The 20,024-nt window shown below is 41.4% G+C and overlaps 1 non-coding gene across 1 annotated transcript; it reads right to left on the bottom strand.

The window, feature by feature from the left end:
* Positions 1-3,356: 3,356 nt before the first annotated feature.
* Trnas-uga (transfer RNA serine (anticodon UGA)) lies at positions 3,357-3,431 on the bottom strand. Its single transcript has one exon. It is a non-coding gene; the product is annotated as a tRNA-Ser (tRNA).
* Between the last annotated feature and the right edge of the window lie 16,593 nt (positions 3,432-20,024).

The raw sequence follows: 20,024 nt of genomic DNA, 5'->3' as shown, positions 1-20,024 counted from the left end.
TCTGTCGAGGAGCTCCTGGAAGAGCTGAAAAATTAAGCAAATTCCAGTGTTACATTGTTGATTTTCTTTATTTAAACTTACGAATTGTCGCCTGAATACGTTTCTTGTATTTTATCTGTTTCTACTATCGTGTTATAATTTCATGTATTGACTCTTTCCATGACCATGGAGACTTCTCCATAATTTGGTCCCACGGAACAATAAATAAATAAATAAAAATAGAGCAGTGTTGGCTGCAGTAAGAGCAGTGTCAGTAGCAGTAGGAGTAAGTAGTAGCGAGCAGTCGAATGTATGGAGTTGGCTGGACCGGTCGTGGGGAGCGATGGCGGTGCCTGAGCGATGTAATATAAGATAAAGCAGCCGCGCGCATATGTAGCTTGTTACAGTAAAACTTGTACCATTGTTATATCAAGTCCCATGTAAATGTTTCAAAAAAAATCTTTTAATAATAATCCTTTTTATAAAATTAGCTTTTTGACTATCATTCATCTGAATTTAAAGAATTTACTAATTTCTTCAATCCATGGTCATCCCGATTACCGTAAAGAAAAATCAGTCGTTTCCTTTCATACATGACAAATCTAGCGGCCAGCATTGCACTGGGCTGTACCAGAAAAATTTCTTATAGTAGCAGATATATACGCGTTATCCGGCGACTTCATTGAGGTACGAATTTTCAATTTATTCTGAACGATCTTTCAGGGCCATGACGCAGCACTGCTGACGTCCAAAATTTACCAGTATAAATTCACTGTCAATTATTGAAAGGTAGTAAGTGAGCCACAATTTTATTGAGAGGTTAGTCACGTTATCATTGTGAGGTTACGGAAAATAAACTGTTGGGTGGTTACACTGAACGTGAATGTTACACTTACTTTTTCTGTTGGGAGGTTACATCGGGTTCTAATCTCGTGAACGGATATACCATCATCTCGAGACGCGGAAGAGAAAACGATCTAACGTCTGTGGTTACAGCTGGGTTGGGTTGTTTTGAGGAAGGAGACAAGACAGCGAGGTCAACGGTCTCATCGGATTAGAGAAGGACGGGGAAGGAAGTCGGCCGTGCCCTTTGAAAGGATCCATCCCTGCATTTGCCTGGAGCGATTTAGGGAAATTACGGAAAACCTAAATCAGGATGGCCGGACGCGAGATTGAACCGTCGTCCTCCCGAATGCGGTGGTTACAGTGTTGTGCTGTGCGGGACATTCGTCACAGTTTCCATGGGACCTTTAATTGTAATGCAGAATAACATTACAGCTGTAGGCTACGTAAACATTAATAAGGACCCCCTTCATCCCTGCATGAATAATGAGTTTCCTTCGGTGACGTCGTCTTCTAGCAGGACATTTCTCTGGGAGTTGCGTGACCTGTAGCTAGAATGGTGGTGACATATATGACATATACCAAGGACCTTGCTAAACCATGCCAAGCAGAATCTGTACTGTACTTTGTTGCAAAGATGGACCAAAACGCTCTTAAGTAAGGTGATTTTAAAATTAAGGCTCATTATTCTGTATAGTGGAATCACAACGTCCGAAAATGTTGTGAATAGCAAGAAAACCAGCAGACGATTGGTTTATGGAGAAAATACTGTAAGTTAAGCCTCATAATCAGGTGTGACGTATTGGGTACAGCTGGTGGATGAACTCTTTATGGCTTCATTAATGTCTGTTAAATATTTGCTGTAACAGTCATAATCGTTAAAAAAACTAAGTTCATTTCTTCGTAATGATATAAAACATGACGATAAGTTGACGGAAAGATTAGTATGAATCGGAACTTCAAGAACAGTTCCCAGGGATAGCCCAGTTTATATCGTGCATCCAGTTCCCTCTCCTCTTTAGCAACTGCGAATCACTGTAGGGTTCATAAAATATCTATAGAGAAAGACATCTTTCATAGTCCTAATAATTTCCTACGTCTATTTTGAGTACTTGACAAACTGACCAGATTCACAACCGATCACTCGACAAATGAGTACCATCATGCCGACACAGAGAACCACATTATAGACAGCTATTCTTTTACCGTTGTGTTAACTGCCTTTTACTTCAATACCTTCACAGTTGCTACTCAACGTGAGAGCAAAATCGTTAACGTCTTATGTCTGTGGTCCAAACGAATAACGTTGCACAAAGATAGTTTCAAAATGACAACAGATCTGATGGCTAGTATGACCTATCGAGGATAGCAGCCATTAATCAAAAACAGAATCCTGCGACCCTGCACAGTATCAAGTGTGTAAAGACCAGTGACTATTGGTGCGTTACCTGAATAAATTGGATTCATTTCCCTAGGGAAATATAAAAGTTGAAGATTATCAAACAGTAGTTTAATCAGACGAGCAATGTATCGAAAAATACGTTTCCAGACCAGATATTTTCCTTTCATAGTCTTAACTTCCAATTTTTGTATTACGAATTTACTATGTAGTTCACGCTTACCTTTAAGATGCGTTTCTATTTACGTTTGATTTCACCTGAAGTAAAATAAGGGCGAATTCCTCAGACTGGAATTTTCGATTACGCATCTCAAGTGGCTACCGTGAATTCCAGTGGGAAAGCAAGAAGTGCTGGTCACTTTGCTTACTGTTAGGCAACCGTCTTGTACTGCCTACACTCTGCCGTGCCAGTAATGTTCCCACAAAACGGTTTCTCTCCTCTGCCTGTACCATCAATCATCCACAGCTCATCTAACCCATCTCACATCATTTGAAACATCAGATACAGTGCGAGAGCACCACATAAACTAAAAATAAACAAAAAAAGTTGAGAACTGTCAGCAGAAGCCGAATGCAATGTCATGAGGAAGAAGAAATCGGTGAAGACAGAGTGATACTCAAGAAGTGCTGTTGTGCGACCTCGAGCGCAGCCTGCATTGTTGCCTGATTTTCCCCCCACCCCCACTCTCCCTCCTCCCATGACATCATCAGTGATGGGATGCAGCGATGGCAGACGCTCCCTCTCTGCCATATAAGCCAGTTGTCTTATGTATAAAACGTCGGTAACTGAAACGAGTGGGAAATTCGAAATAGTCCTGTTGCGCTAAGTGTAAAATGGAGAGAAATTCAAAAGCAAGAGTCATTAACATGCATTATTAACTGCATGGGCCCAAACACATTTCTCTGGAGCACAACTGAAGATACGTCTACATCTGTCGGGTTTATCCATCTCAGGTGACATGCTGTAGCGTCATGTGTCGCATGTGGCGAAAGGTCTAGACCAGTTATCTAATGTGGTAATGGCTAACTCTATATTTTGGAGAGATCACAGAACTCGGTTGTGAAACGCGCGTAAAAAAGGCAAGACTTGAACCACAACAATCTTTAATGAAACTAACTGGCAGATTAAAACTGTGTGCCGGACCGAGACTCGAACTCGGGACCTTTGCCTTTCACGGGCAAGTGCTCTACCAACTGAGCTACCCAAGCACGACTCACGCACAGTCCTTACAGCTTTACTTCTGCTAGTATCTCGTCTCCTACCTTCCAAACTTTACAGAAGCTCTCCTGCGAACCCTGCAGAACTAGCACTCCTGAAAGAAAGGATAGTTGGTAGAGCACTTGCCCGTGAAAGGCAAAGGTCCCGAGTTCGAGTCTCGGTCCGGCACACAGTTTTCATCTGCCAGGAAGTTTCATATGAGCGCACACTCCACTGCAGAGTGTAAATCTCATTCTGGAAACAATCTTTAATGCTCATCTAAGCAGGAAGTTGGAGAATGACTCTCTCAGATTACACTGTTCCGGCATATTAAATTCGTTTTGGAGGGAGGTGACAACTAAGTGTGAATGCGACCACAAAAGACTGAATGCTACAGGTGCGGACCTACACATACGGTAGTTTCCTCTACGACGACTGTCTGAACTGCAATTCTTTGTCACCTCCATTTGTATATTGCGTGGCAGTTCATATAGTGCCTTCCATGTGGGAATTTCCAGTCACCGCCATGCGGGATCCTGCGTCACACTATACCAGGCTGAAGAAACAATGCCACTCTCAGATGTCAGCATGCGATACCTCATCCCAATACGAGGTAAACTGTACTTAGCAAAACCTGTTACTGGCTACAGGTTTAACAGAAATCCGATGTAAAAAACAAGGCACTGGCAACTCTGTAACACGAGCCCTGCGCTGCAGAGGAGGTGTCCCATTAGCTCAGTGAGACGAAGCTACATCATCCGAATCAAATGCACAGACTCGCCATTGTTCGAGTCTCGTTCACACCAAGCTTTTTCTTTCAGCTAAAGTATCAAATTGTACCCAATTTACTCCTCCGCGGTGCGGTATCTTCTGCATCTCTTTCTGTTGCCGTTTCCTTTATTGTTCAAAATGTTCAAATGTGTGCGAAATGTTATGGGACTTAACTGCTAAGATAATCAGTCCCTAAGCTTACACACTACTTAAACTAAATTATCCTAAGGACACACACACCCATGCGCAAGGGAGGACTCGAACCTCCGCCAGGACCAGCCGCACAGTCTATGACTGCAGCGCCTTAGACCTCTCGGCTAATCCCACACGGCGTTTCCTTTGTTCCAACAAGACATGACTTGAACTTCTTACAGAAGTAAATGACCACTTTTTTCGTCCGTAAAGACAGTAGAATATTATAGTGGATACAGTAACATAGTTTGTATCCAATGAGGTACAAAAAACGCAATAGGCAGGCTACAATGGATCGTACAATGAGCTACAAACTATAATTCCATCTTGTACGTTTCACATCCAGGCTTATCTTCACAGAGCCGGTAAGTATGCATACGAGCAACGTTCACTTAGAGAAGATATTGGAAGCGACCACCTTGTTCTTACTTCGCCACTCGGTGGATCATACTTCGCTGGACACTACGCAACACACCAGCATCCGTCAGCCAAAGCAGCATGCACGCAAATTATGAGGCTGTACACATCCAGGGGTGGAATGCTACAAGTTTGTTCCTTTAAGCGTCCCCACAAATAAAAACCTAGTGGATTAAGGTCCACTGATGACCTCAGATGTTAAGTCCCATATTGCTTAGAGCCATTTGAACCATTTTTTTCATTAAGGTCTGCAGAACACGGAGACCATAACATTGGACCTCCATAACCAATCCATTCCACTGGAAAGGCTTCATTTAAACAATTAAGCACGATCAAAGTGTGATGGTGCACCATAATATTGAAACCATAGCTGTTGCAGAACACCCGTGGAACCGAGCGAAATGGTGCAGTGGTTTTCACAGTGGACTCGCAGTCGGGAGGACGATGGTTCAAACCCATGTCCAGTCATCGATTTTCCGTGATTTCCCTAAATCACTCCTGGAATCACCGGGATGGCTCCTTTGAAAGGGCACGGCCGATTTCCTTCCCCATAATTGCCACAACCCGAGCTAGTGATCCTTCTCTACTGATCTCGATGTCGCCGCGATTTTAAACCCAGTCTTTATTCCTCACTTCCTCCTTTATCAAATGTAACACTTTCTAATGCGTTGGGCATAATATTGCCAAGAAACGTACGATGCAGGGGCGCATTCAGCTTGCCTAGCAATAGATAAGAACCCAAAAGCGCCCCTCCCACGATTCTAGTCCACACGTTTATGCCAAAGTGTACCACAAAGCCACGTTGATGGGTGACATGTGTGTTGTGTTCCGACTGATCACAGCTGTTTTGGAGGTTAAAAATACCTACAAAAGTTAAACTAGATTCGTTAGTGCATCCACGTTATTTATAAAATATTTGTTATCTTCCACTTGGTGTGAAAGCCGTCCACAAAACAGTTCTTTGTTCACTGATGTTGAGTCAATGTGTAACGATATGGATGCAGTTCTCCATCATGCAACAGTCAACACTCAGCCAGCCAGTCCATGTGAATTCTGAAACTGCCTTGCAATATCACAGATACTTTTCCGAGATGACTGATGAACGGTTTCAATAATCACGTCCTCCGTTCGTGAAGTACATGGAGTTCTTGAATGACCTCTGGCCATTAGTTGTGGTCGAAGATTACTGGTAACTTGAAGGGGTTTCTCTAGGTGATGAAAAACATTTTAATCGGAATGACGCCTTTGAGGGTGCCGTGCTGCACGTGCACGAGCAGCAGCTCCTTGTTATCAGATGCACTAAGCACCAAAAGTATGTCGACGTATTCATCGTTTGTGTACTCTTCCGCGAAGCCACCCTACTTGAACTTATGATTGTGTACTGAGCGATTAGCAAACACATTCATGCAGTTAAATGGATCCTACAGTCATGTGATACGCTACTGCCTTGTAACAAAATGATGTCCTGCATATAGACGACGATAACTAGGGAACGGACTTCTAAAAATGAAAAAGGAACCTGACAACGATTCGAACCATAGCTGCATGGTGGATGTGGGTTTGATGTCCCAGCAATCCATTTAGTAAGTTTCGACGGCTGGAAGGATACAGCGGCGTGATACAAGTTCCTCTGCATATTCCGAAGCACTGCACGATGTGACGTCATTCTCAGCTCCTCGTCGTCATATGCATGTTTTAAAAATCCACCCAATCTGATTTTTCTAGATAAACTTTTGTTCTGAATCCGAACGAGGAACTGCATCCCGACTTCCAAGTTCGGAATTTTTACTTTACCCTGTATAGTCATGGTGAACTCTCTGCCACGCCACGTGACCTCCTCGCGTAAGCTTCACGTCATCTTTCCATGCCGAACAGCGCTCTGCTGGAGTCGTTGTCCTACTTTTTCAAGGAAGCTTATTTGTTCTGGATGCTGCTCTTTGCCTTTCAGACGTTGCATTTCCTAATTACGGAGTGTCCTCTTTAGCAAGCAATTCTCCGTCAAGTCACAAATTCAGCTGGATTCCCAATACGATTGCTCTTTAGATAATAAGCGTATGTATGGTGCTAAGTAAAATTTTTTGCGGAAGTCGAGAAATACCGCATCTGTCTGGCTGCCTTCATTTATGCTTTTCGGGATGTCATGTGAGAAAATCTCGAGTTGGATTCCACATGAAATGTGTTTGGTGGATCCATGCTTGTTGTTACGGATGAAGTAATTCGATTACAGTCACCTAATTATGTTTTATAAGATTCTGTAACAGATGGATGTCATGTGCAGTGGACAGTACTTTAGTGTATCATCTCCGCTACGCTTCCTGAAGACGGTTGTTATGTGTACTTTCTTCCACCTCCTGAGCACGTTTTTTGCTTGAGGGACTTACGGTGTATTATGGTTAAAAGAGGGAAAAAGTCAGTATCAAATTTATAACTCTGTCCGATGGGTTTTCCATCGGTCGCGTGGCGTTGTCGTTCAGTGTTAGCGGTCTTAGACGTTCCCTAGCGTCACTGACGTTAATGCCTATTACACACATCATTGGAGTTGTGAAAGAATTAGATCTGGACAAAATTCCTGGAATTTAGTTTGTAGAGGAACATTTAAATGTGGAGTATAGACATTTAGTTGGAAGAGACAAAAGCAGCATGGAAATTAATTCATGTTTGGACGTACCTTATGTTATACGTGTATGCTGCCGATAAACTAAATAAACCTTAGCAGACGTTTCATTCCCCTTTTCTTAGTCTTTCATGTAATGGATCACGAAGTTTCAAAACAGATTTTAAATTTCACAGACACCAAAATTTTCGGAAGTTTCCAAACAATCACGAAATGATCATTTAATTTTCACAATTCTCTTGGGGTTTCATTTGTATATATTTCGCTTTTGCATTATTCTTCGTTTAGCTTAAAATTCAGCTTTTAGTTGGTTTGAAATATTTACTCTTTTTATCAATTCAAATACATCGCTCCTTTACACTCTTTACGCTTCATTAGCACATGTAGACTCGTCAGACATGTTAAATGACGGAGTTTTATTAATGTTATGGTATAGCAAAATTTAAAATATTCAATTAAATGAAACGGAAAAACGAATAACAGCTGTAAATAAACCAATTTGCGTCAAAAATTTCAAGCTGGCACACACACGTGGACGTCAATATTCAGTTACATGTCGAAGCGACAGATCACACTCGTTTTGTAGCTTCTGTCGCCAAATCAGTTTATACAGTTAATATCGTATCGTTTGCTGTGCTGTTTGATCGTCTATTAATCGCTATCTGTACTGCATGTACATTTTGTACTTTACCTACTATGTTTCAATGACGTCATTAATTCAACGCTGAAAGAGTGTAAGCCAGGCTTAGTATACCGGCGTCGGCAAATGACGCGGAATAAATAATGTCAGAGACCACATCCGTTCCTTTAATTCAGCTCTCGTGCGCAATAAAACTCGACACGTATTTTTCCATAGTCGGATTAATTTATCTTACCAGTTTATTGTGTAAGTCAACGATAATAAAGAGCTCTTTTACACCCAACCTTATACAGCATTCACAAATTCTGCCAACATGAAATTTGACAGCATAGTTTTGTTAAAAACTGATGAAAAAAGATGTAGAACACAATGCAGTTAGTGTTGATACTATTGATGGTTCAAATGGTTCAAATGGCTCTGAGCACTATGGGACTCAACATCTTAGGTCATAAGTCCCCTAGAACTTAGAACTACTTAAACCTAACTAACCTAAGGACATCACACACACCCATGCCCGAGGCAGGATTCGAACCTGCGACCGTAGCAGTCCCGCGGTTCCGGACTGCAGCGCCAGAACCGCTAGACCACCGCGGCCGGCTGATACTATTGATAGTATCAATATAATAATAATAGTAATAATAAAGGAATTTTAATACACTTACAGAAAAATAATAATGAAGGAATTTAACAGATTTACCTAATAAGTGTAACTGTAGAAAACAATAATCAGGTTACCTTCCATTAGGAACGTGGGTACACTCAGCGCCTGTGATCTGCTTTAGAAATGATAGAGCACAGATTTCAGTCGTCTTTTTTTGCAGGCTTCATTTGGCAAATCCACATTTCGGCTAGCATCTAGCCATTATCAATGCACAATACTGAGTAGTATTCAAAGAAATGTGATAGACGCCCGAGCAACAGGGAACTGGCATGCATTGCGACTAGAAAATAGTGCATTGATAATGGCTGGGCACTAGCCGAAATCTGGACTCGCCAAATATAACCTGCAAAAAAGGACGACTGTTTGCTGTGCTCTATATTTTGTAAATATAAATACAATAATGTATGATAATAGTATTTCGACAGTCACCTTCGATTCATATGTGATGAAGAAACAACAGAGACGATATACTGGCGTTCGGGAATATAATCTATTACTGGAGGAAAGGAATAAACGCACTGGGTTTTAGCGAAACACAATTCCTTTTCTGAAACGTTACGTATCCGTCGTAATTTCTCTAACAACGTACATCAGATATATAAGATGATCTACACAATCAGATACCTCGGAAAGGTAACAAAAAAGTACCTACTGTCGATGCTTTATTATTTAAAACTTTTATTGTCTGATAGGTAAAGAAAGGAGCTGTGTGAGCTATGGAACGATAAACTTGAAAGGAACTTGCGGGGGGAACTTGCGGGAACAATAACGATCAAAATGAAGCTAAAGAAACTGTAAAGCGTCTTTGATTTGTAATCAAAACTTACGCGAGCTCGGGTACGAAAAAACATGAGCAATAGTGGCCGAAGAATATCAGCATTTGAGGTGACCCTCATTCGGCCAACGGTCTTGTCAGAAAGGGCGGAGGACGGACAGAGTTTCAGGGCACATTATTGCCCTTTTGGTGGGAAACTTCCGATAAAAGGCGGAAGAATTAGCAAAGATCAACGGCATGAGGATGCAGAAGGCAATGGAACTCACCATATTAAAAGACATATTATGTGTATCCAGTGGACATATGGGCTGCCATAGCAAAAGTGCCATGGTGATGTCTCCTTTTGCAAATGATCTCCGGCACGGGATTGCCAAGTGGGAGGTGACCATGAGACAAAGATTTAACAACCAACAAAAGAATAATGTTCTAAAGGGTGGAGCGTGGAATATTAGAAGTCTGAAAGAGATGGAGAATCTAGAAAATCTGAAGACGTAAATGTTAAAACTCAATCGAGATCTTGTGGAGGTCAGTGAACTGAAATGTAGTGAAGACCAGGACTTCCGGCAGGACGAATATGGGATCCAGATAAGAATCAGAATTTAGAAGAGCTTTGGAAGAATGAAAAATTAGGTATGGTACCGGGATAGATAACATTCCTTTGGAATTTCTAAATTCGTCGGGGGCATTGGCAACAAAACATCTGCAGAAAATGGAATAATGGGGGTGGGATTCGTTATGAATACGAAGGTAGGACAGAGAGTACGTTACTGTGAATAGTTCAGTTATAGGGTTTTTTTTCATCAGAATCGACAAAAAATCATATCGACAACAATGGTTCAGGTGTACATGCCTATGTCTCAAGCAGAAGAAGAGACATAGAAAGTATATGAGGATAATCAACGGGTAATTCAGTACGTAAAGGGAAATAAAAATGGGGAATTGAAGTACGGCTGTAGAAGAAGGAGTGGGAGAAAGAGTTACGGGAGAACATGTGCTGAGTGGTACGAATGAGACAGGAGAAACTGAGTTCTGTAACAAATTTTAGACTGTAATAGCGGATATACCTTTCAAGAAATACAAGAGGAGTAAGTATACTTGAAAAAGGCCGGGAGGTACAGGAATACTCATTTAGGTTACGGCATGGTGAGGCAGAGATTCCGAAATAGATATTGATTTATAAGGCGTACCGAGGGGCACATATGGACTCAGATCACAATTTGTTAATTACGTAGAGTAGGCTGAAGTTTAAGAGACTAGTCAGGAACAATTAACAATTAGAGGACAAAAAATTAGGTAGGTTCGTGCTAAGTAGTGAAGAGATACGCTTGAGGTTATAGATTCTTCGATAACGAATAGCTCGGTTGGCAGACAGTTTGAAAAAGAATGGACACTTCTGAAAAGGCGAGTCTCGGACGCAGGAGAGAATAACGTAGGTACAAAGACCGTAACTGCACTGAAACCATGCGTAACAGAAGAAATACTTCAGTTGATCGATGATAGAAAGAAGTACGTAAAAGTTCAGAGAAATTCATGAATACAGAAATACAATTCACTAAGAAATGACGGTTTGGAACCTCAGGGAACCTAAAGCGAAATGGCTTCATGAAAAATGCACAGAAATCGGAAAAGAAATGACTGTTTGAAGCATATACAACAGGCAAAACAACCTTCGGTGAAATTAAAAGCAAGGGTGGTAATACTAGGAATGCATTAGGAATTCCAGTGTTAAATACGGAGGCGAGAGCGAGTAGATGGAAGGAGGACTTTGAAGGTCACTACGAGGGGGATGACTTGCCTGATGACGACATGAAAGAGGAAAAGTGGGTCGACACCGAAGAGATATGGGATCCAGATAAGAATCAGAATTTAGAAGAGCTTTGGAAGAATGAAAATCAGGTATGGTACCGGGCTAGATAACATTCCTTTGGAATTTCTAAATTCGTCGGGGGAAGTGGCAACAAAAGAGCAGCAGAAAATGGAACAATGGGGGTGGTATTCGTTATGAATACGAACGTAGGACAGATAGTACGTTACTGCGTATAGTTCAGTAATAGGGTTGTTTTCATCAGAATCCACAGCAAAACACATCGACAACAATGGTTCAGGTGTACATGCCTAAGTCGCAAGCACAAGAAGATACATAGAAAGTATATGAGGATGATGAACGGGTAATTCAGTACGTAAAGGGAAATAAAAATGGGGAACTGAAGTACGGCTATAGAAGCAGGAGTGGGAGAAAGGGTTGCGGGAGAACATGGGCTGAGTGATGGGAATGAGACAGGAGAAACTGAGTTCCGCGATAAATTTTAGATTGTAACAGCGGATATTCCTTACACGAAATACAAGAGGAGGAGGTATACTTGGAAAAGGCCGGGTGATACAGGAATACTCATTTAGGTTACGGCATGGTCAGGCAGAGATTCCGAAATAGATATTGATTTGTAAGGCGTACCGAGGGGCACATATGGACTCAGATCACAATTTGTTAATTATGTAAAGTAAGCTGAAGTTTAAGAGACTAGTCAGGAACAAACAGTGCGCAAAGAATTGGGTACGGATGTGCTATGGAGTGAAGAGATACGCTGGTAGTAATAGATTTTCCGATAATGGCAGATCATTTGAAAATAATCGACACTTGTAAAACGGGCAATCACAGACGCTGGAGGGAATAACGTAGGTACAAAGACCGTAATTACGAAGAAACGATGCGTAACAGAAGAAATACTTCAGTTGATCGATGATAAAAGGAAGTACATAAATGTTCAGAGAAATTCAGGAATACAGAAATACAAGTCACTTAGAAATGACGATTTGGAACCTCAGGGAACCTAAGGCGAAATATCGTCATGAAAAATGAACAGAAATCGAAAAAGAAATCATTGTCGGAAGCATATACAAAAGGCAAAACAACCTTCAGTGAAATTAAAGGCAACGTGGTAATATTAGGAATGCAATAGAAATTCCAGTGTTAAATACGGAGGCGAGAGCGAATAGGTGGAAAAAGGACTTTGAGGTTCAAAATGGTTCAAATGGCTCTGAGCACTATGCGACTTAACTTCTGAAGCCATCAGTTGCCTAGAACTTAGAACTAATTAAACCTAGCTAACCTAAGAACACCACACACATCCGTGCCCGAGGCAGGATTCGAACCTGCGACCGTAGCGGTCGCCCGGCTCCAGACTGTAGCGCCTAGAAACGCTCTGCCACTTCGACCGGCACTTTGAGGGTCACTACGAGGGGGATGACTTGCCTGATGACGAGATAAAAGAGGAAAAGTGGATCGACAGGGAAGAGATGTGGGATCCAGATAAGGATCAGAATTTGGAAGAGCTTTGGAAGAATTAAAGTCAGATTTGGTACAAGGGATTGAAAACATTCCTTTGGAATTTCTAAATTCGTTGGGGGCAGTGGAAACAAAACGATTATTCACGTTGGCGTCTAAAACGTATGAGACTGGCGATATACCATCACACTTTCGAAGAAACATCATTCACACAATTTCCTAGGGTGCAAGAGCCGACAAGTGAGAGAATTATCGGACAACGTACTTAACAGCTCATCCATCTAGGCTGCTGACAAGAATAATATAAGAAGAATGGTAAGAGAAATGAGGATCTGTTAGATAACGATCGGTTTCTCCTTACGCCACAAAAGAGGCGATTCTGACGCTGCGAATGGCAATGGAAGGAGGAATGAAGATAAATAATGAGACGTTTATAGGATATCTCGACCTGGATAAAGCGTTCGAGGATCTCAAATGGTACAAGATGTTTGAAATTCTGAGAAAAATAGAGGTCAGCTGTAGGGAAATACGGGTAATGTACGAGACCCAAGAGGGAGAAGAAGAGTCGAAGACCAAGAACGAAGTCCTCGAAATAATGTGGTGTTAAGACAGGGATGTAGTTTTTCGCCCCTACAGTTCAGTTTACACGTCGAGGAAGTTATGAGGGAAATAAAAGAAAGGTTCAAGAGTGGTAGTAAAATTTAAGGTGAGAGGCTGGTTAAAAAAAATGGCTCTGAGCACTATGGGACTCAACTTCTGAGGTCATTAGTGCCATAGAACTTAGAACTAGTTAAACCTAACTAACCTAAGGACATCACACACATCCATGCCCGATGCAGGATTCGAACTTGCGACCGTAGCGGTCTCGCGGTTCCAGACTGCAGCGCCTAGAACCACACGGCCACTTCGGCCGGCTGGTGAGAGGCTATCAATGATAATATTCGCTAATGACATTACTGTCCTTAGTGAAAGTGAGGAAGAATTACGGGATCTGTTGAACAGACTGAACAGTCTAATGAGTACAGAATATGGATTAAGAATAAATCGAAGAAAGACGAAAGTAATGAGAAGAAACAGAAATGAGAACAGCGAGAAACTCAAGATCGTAGTTGGTAATCGCTAAGTAAATGAAGTTATGGAATTCTGCCCCCTAGACAGCAAAATAAACCATGACGAACGGGCAAGGACGACAAAAAAGGAAATTAGCACTGGAGAAAAGGGCCATAAAATCTGCTAATATCTGTCGTAGGCTTTATTTGAGAAAGAAGTTTCTGGAAATGTTCATCTGGAGCACAGCGCATTGTAACATCGTGTCATGGACTGTGGGAAACCGGAACAGAAGAGAATCGAAGAATTTGAGATGTAGTGACAAGGAAAAATCTTCAAACTTAGGCGAATTAATAAAGTTAGGAATGAGAAGATTCTCAATAGAATCGTCAATAGAAGGAACGTATGGAAAATACTGACAAGAAGAAGGGAGAGAATGATAGGACATGTGTTTAGAATCAGGGAATAATTTCTATGGTGCTAGAGGGAGCTGCAGAGGCTAAAATCTGTAGACGAAGATAGGGGCTGGGATACATCCTGTAAATAAATGAAGATGTAGGTTGCTACTCTGAGATGAAGAAGCTGGCGGACCACATCAAACTAGTCGGAACACTGATGACTCGAAAAAAAATGTATATATCATTCTCAGTTGAGTAACGCTTCTGGTAACCAAACTGTGACACTCTAAATAGTTCTTTCTGCTTAAATTTGACACCATTCATGAGCACGTAACTTATTCGAATATTTGGGCAAAGATGTCAGTCAGGAAATTGGTCTGTAATTATTTCAGTCTTTCTTGTGAACTGCCTTATAAATGAAGTTAATAACTGCAAAATGTAATGTGTCTGTAAAAATTTCCTACGACAATGATTTATTCCGTATTTTACTAAATACGTTACCTAGTAAGTTAGAACAGCTTTTAAGAACTGTCTTTAGATTCCATAAACACTACAGGGGACAGGCAAAATAATATGAACACCTGTACTTTTTTGGGAATGGTTTAATAATAAGGGGTTGGACCCCCAATTGCCCGTAATACAGCTGCGATTCTTCATTGAGTACTTGCATATAATTATTGTATAGTCTCCAGTGCAATGTTATGCCACTCTTCGCTCAGAATCTCTTCTAACTCCTATAGTGACGAGGGAGGCCGAAAGCTGCTCCGGAGTCTGTGCTCCAATACCGCCCACAAGGGTTCGATAATGTTCAAGTCCGGGGACCGCGCTGGCCAGGGAAGACGCTGCAGTTCAGTTGCATGCTCCTCATACCACGATTGCACTGTCCTGGCTGTGTGAATGGGTGCTCTATCGTCCTGATGTATGGAGCCATTATTGAGGAACATCATTTGAATCATGGGGTGCTCCTGATCCCATAAAATGTTCACATAATCGTTGGCTGTAACACGGATTTTGAGAATAATGATGAGACCAACAGAATACCATGATATGGCTGCCCACACCATCACACTTCCACCTCTATGCTTAGCCGTTGGAATCAAGCAATCGGGATTGTAGGCTTCTTTTGGCGCTCTCCAGCCGTAAAACTGGCCTGATGTTGGAAATAACAAAAACGTTGACTCGACGGACCATATGACGTGTCTCCACTGATCAGCTGTCTAAGATTTATATCTCTGACACGATGTTTTACAATTCTTTGCATTGGTTGTCGTCACTAGTGGTTTTGATACAGCAGCTCGCTCATGAATATTCGGTTTATGGAGTTCCCGGCGGATAGTGCCGATAGATCTGGGATCTCGAAGATGGCTGTTAAGCTCTGTAGTCACTTTAGCCACCGTAGTTTTGTGTTGTTTTGACACAATTCGTCTTAGTGTAGGATGATCTCTGTCATTTAGTTTTGATTTGCGCTCACTACTACACGATGATGTCTTTCCATGTTTTGTATAGGCTCTCATGACTGTTGAAACAGTCGCTCTTGAAACAATCAATAAGTTGTCTGTCTTGGTTACTGATGCTCAAGCTTATCATGCCTCACAAACTGCCCTCTTTGGAACTCTGTTAGGTCTTTCATTGCACGTCGACCTCGGCCTCTGAATGCAATTACGAAGTGTATACTACTCGTAAACAACCTGCACTGATGACTAGTCCGTACTGAACACGCACAGTCGGGCTCGCCAAATGCCTTACTTGCTTTGTTGACTTTCTAACACAACCGTCCTATTATGACCATTGTCCACACTGTTATGCCTATCCACTATATATGAGCCTTTGTTTTTCAGGATTTTTTAAAATTCTACTATTAATTTCAGTGAAGGATATTGGTGCTAGTTCTAGTTGCTTAAACTTTTGTGAAATGACGTTTTTAGTGAAATACACTTGCTCCTTCAACTGAACCATTTAATTCTATTTTTGCCACTACATCTAGAAAATGTTTTTGTAAGTATTTGAAAAATGTAAATAGTAAATCACAACACTTTAATTTGATTTAAGTTTTACAATATTCACTGACTGTTTGCCCTGTTAGATAGTAACAATATATATCAAATATATCATGAAATAAGCATCAAACGAAAAAACTGCAAAGAACGAAACCCGTCTTGCTTGAAGGGGGAAACCAGATGGCGCTATGGTTGGCCCTCTAGATGGCGCTGCCATGGGTCAAACGGATATCAACTGCGTTTTTTTAAAAAATAGGAACCCAGTTTATTTTATTACATATTCGTGTAGTACGTAAAGAAATACGAATGTTTTAGTTGGACCACTTTTTTCGCTTTATGATAGATGGCGCTGTAATAGTCACAAAAATATGGCTCACAATTTTACACGAACTGTTGGTAACAGGTAAGTTTTTTAAATTACAATACAGAACGTAGGTACGTTTGAACATTTTATTTCGGTTGTTCCAATGTGATACATGTATCTTTGTGAACTTATCATTTCTGAGAACGCATGCTGTTACACCGTGATTACCTGTAAATACCACATTAATGCAATAAATGCTCAAAATTATTTCCGTCAACCTCAATGCATTTGCCAATACGTGTAACGACATTCCTCTCAACAGCGAGTAGTTCGCCTTCCGTAATGTTCGCACATGCATTGATAATGCGCTGACGCATGCTGTCAGGCGTTGTCGGTGGATCACAATAGCAAATATCCTTCAACTTCCCCCACAGAAAGAAATCCGGGGACGTCAGAGCCTTGAAACCAGCAGCGGCGCTGTCTACAATACCGTCGGGCCGCAGAACGACACGCCACAGCTTACTTCAAAGCAGCGTAGCAAAACGCCGACAAAAATAAAACGCTGCTTCACATACATCTAGCCCACCGACCTCAAAGTTACTTCCTCTTACTGGCAATGCCAATCTGAGTTAACAATAAAATAACTAGGTTACAGTATCACCTACACCAAACTGTCAAGCATAATTATTTGAAAAAGTCCTTTTGTAGAACTAATCACATCTACATTCATCTCAAAAATATTATGCCAAGCCAACAACAGAGTTGGGTCAACTATAGTGCACTAAAGGTAGCAGAGTCTGCCATCACATAAATTACTTTTTATACTATTTTGCTTTCCCAGACTGCTGCGTTACACACTATTTTGTCAATGATACATTGAATTTGTCCATTTTTGAATCTCTTTTGTAGCTATGAAACACTTGAATGATTAGTACTGAATTTCAATTTCCATCGTATAGCAATAATGAGACATTTCTGAAATATCAATATGGTAATTTTGAGAGCCAAGAAATCGGCTGCGATTATGAACCAAGTTATACATATGCTTATTTCAGCGGCAAGAATTTCAGAAGACAGTTTTACGGCATTTATTCTACGAAATTACTATATAATCAGCTACTTTACTTACATTGCTGATAAGCACCAATTTTGACAACGTAAACTGTTTCTTCAGTTGGATGTCTTGCATTCTGAAGTCATCACACTGCTGCTGAATATATATATATATATATATATATATATATATATATATATATATATATATATGGTTCAAAAGGTTCTGAGCACTGTGCGACTCAACATCTTAGGTCATAAGTCCCCTAGAACTTAGAACTACTTAAACCTAACGAACCTAAGGACATCACACACACCCATGCCCGAGGCAGGATTCGAACCTGCGACCGTAGCAGTCCCGCGGTTTCGGACTGCAGCGCCAGAACCGCTAGACCACCGCGGCCGGCATATATATATATATATATATATATATATATATATATATATATATATATATATATAGGGTGTTACAAAAAGATACGGCCAAACTTTCAGGAAACATTCCTCACACACAAAGAAAGAAAATATGTTATGTGGACATGTATCCGGAAACGCTTAATTTCCATGTTAGAGCTCATTTTAGTTTCGTCAGTATGTACTGTACTTCCTCGATTCTCCGCCAGTTGGCCCAACTGAAGGAAGGTAATGTTGACTTCGGTGCTTGTGTTGACATGCGACTCATTGCTCTACAGTACTAGCATCAAGCACATCAGTACATAGTATCAACAAGTTAGTGTTCATCACGAACATGGTTTTGCAGTCAGTGCAATCAATGTTTACAAATGCGGAGTTGGCAGACGCCCATGTGATGTATGGATTAGCACGGGGCAATAGCCGTGGCGCGGTACGTTTGTATCGAGACAGGTTTCCAGAATGAAGGTGTCCCGACAGGAAGACGTTCGAAGCAATTGATCGGCGTCTTAGGGAGCACGAAACATTACAGCCTATGACGCGCGACTGGGGAAGACCTAGAACGACGAGGACACCTGCAATGGACGAGGCAATTCTTCGTGCAGTTGACGATAACCCTAATATCAGCGTCACAGAAGTTGCTGCTGTACAAGGTAACGTTGACCACGTCACTATATGGAGAGTGCTACGGGAGAACCAGTTGTTTCCGTACCATGTATAGCGTGTGCAGGCACCATCAGCAGCTGATTGGCCTCTACGGGTACACTTCTGCGAATGGTTCATCCAACAGTGTGTCAATCCTCATTTCAGTGCAAATGTTCTCTTTACGGATGAGGCTTCATTCCAACCTGATCAAATTGTAAATTTTCACAATCAACATGTGTGGGCTGACGAGAATCCGCACGCAATTGTGCAATCACGTCATCAACACATATTTTCTGTGAACTTTTGGGGAGGCATTGTTGGTGATGTCTTGATTGGGCCCCATGTTCTTCCACCTACGCTCAATGGAGCACGTTATCATGATTTCATTCGGGATAGTCCACCTGTGCTGCTAGAACATGTGCCTTTACAAGTACGACACAACATGTGGTTCATGCACGATGGAGCTCCTGCACATTTCAGTCGAAGTGTTCGTACGCTTCTCAACAACAGATTCGGTGACCGATGGATTGGTAGAGGCGGACCAATTCCATGGCCTCCACGCTCTCCTGACCTCAACCCTCTTGACTTTCATTTATGGGGGCATTTCAAGCTGTTGTCTACGCAACCCCGGTACCAAATGTAGAGAATCTTCGTGCTCGTATTGTGGACGGCTGTGATACAATACGCCATTCTCCAGGGCTGCATCATGCACATCAGGGATTCCATGCGACGGAGGGTGGATGCATGTATCCTCGCTAACGGAGGATATTTTGAACATTTCCTGTAACAAAGTGTTTGAAGTCACGCTGTTACGTTCTGTTGCTGTGTGTTTCCATTCCATGATTAATGTGATTTGAAGAGAAGCAATAAAATGAGCTCTAACGTGGAAAGTAAGCGTTTCCGGACACATGTCCACATAACATATTTTCTTTCTTTGTGTGTGAGGAATGTTTCCTGAAAGTTTGGCCGTACCTTTTTGTAACACCCTGTATGTGTCGTCAAAGTTGGTGCATATCAGCATTGTAAATAGAGTAGCAATTTCGTAGAATAAATGCCGTAAAATTTTCTTCTGAAATTCTTGCTGCTGAAATACGCATGTGATATATATAGCTTTCTATAAGTTACTTTCGTTACTTTTACGGAAATATGATGCTTATCAAATTTTTTATAGTTGTCTATATCTACATTGCCAGCTTCCATATATGCTTATTCTGATTTACGTGTGAGTGTACATAATATGACACAATACAGATTTTTTTTACTTGACACATTTCCCATGCTTATACAAATTCTGTTGGTACCTTGTTTTCACGCTTTCTTGAGTATTCAGCATTTTATTAGGTGGCAACGCGCAGCAGGGTGAATCTTGCAGGTCGGTTTTCTTACCACACATTTTT

This window comes from Schistocerca nitens, chromosome 5, assembly GCF_023898315.1.
Source record: "Schistocerca nitens isolate TAMUIC-IGC-003100 chromosome 5, iqSchNite1.1, whole genome shotgun sequence".
In the NCBI taxonomy this organism is placed as follows: Eukaryota; Metazoa; Arthropoda; class Insecta; order Orthoptera; family Acrididae; genus Schistocerca; species Schistocerca nitens.
This window is presented reverse-complemented; position numbering and strand designations above follow the sequence as displayed.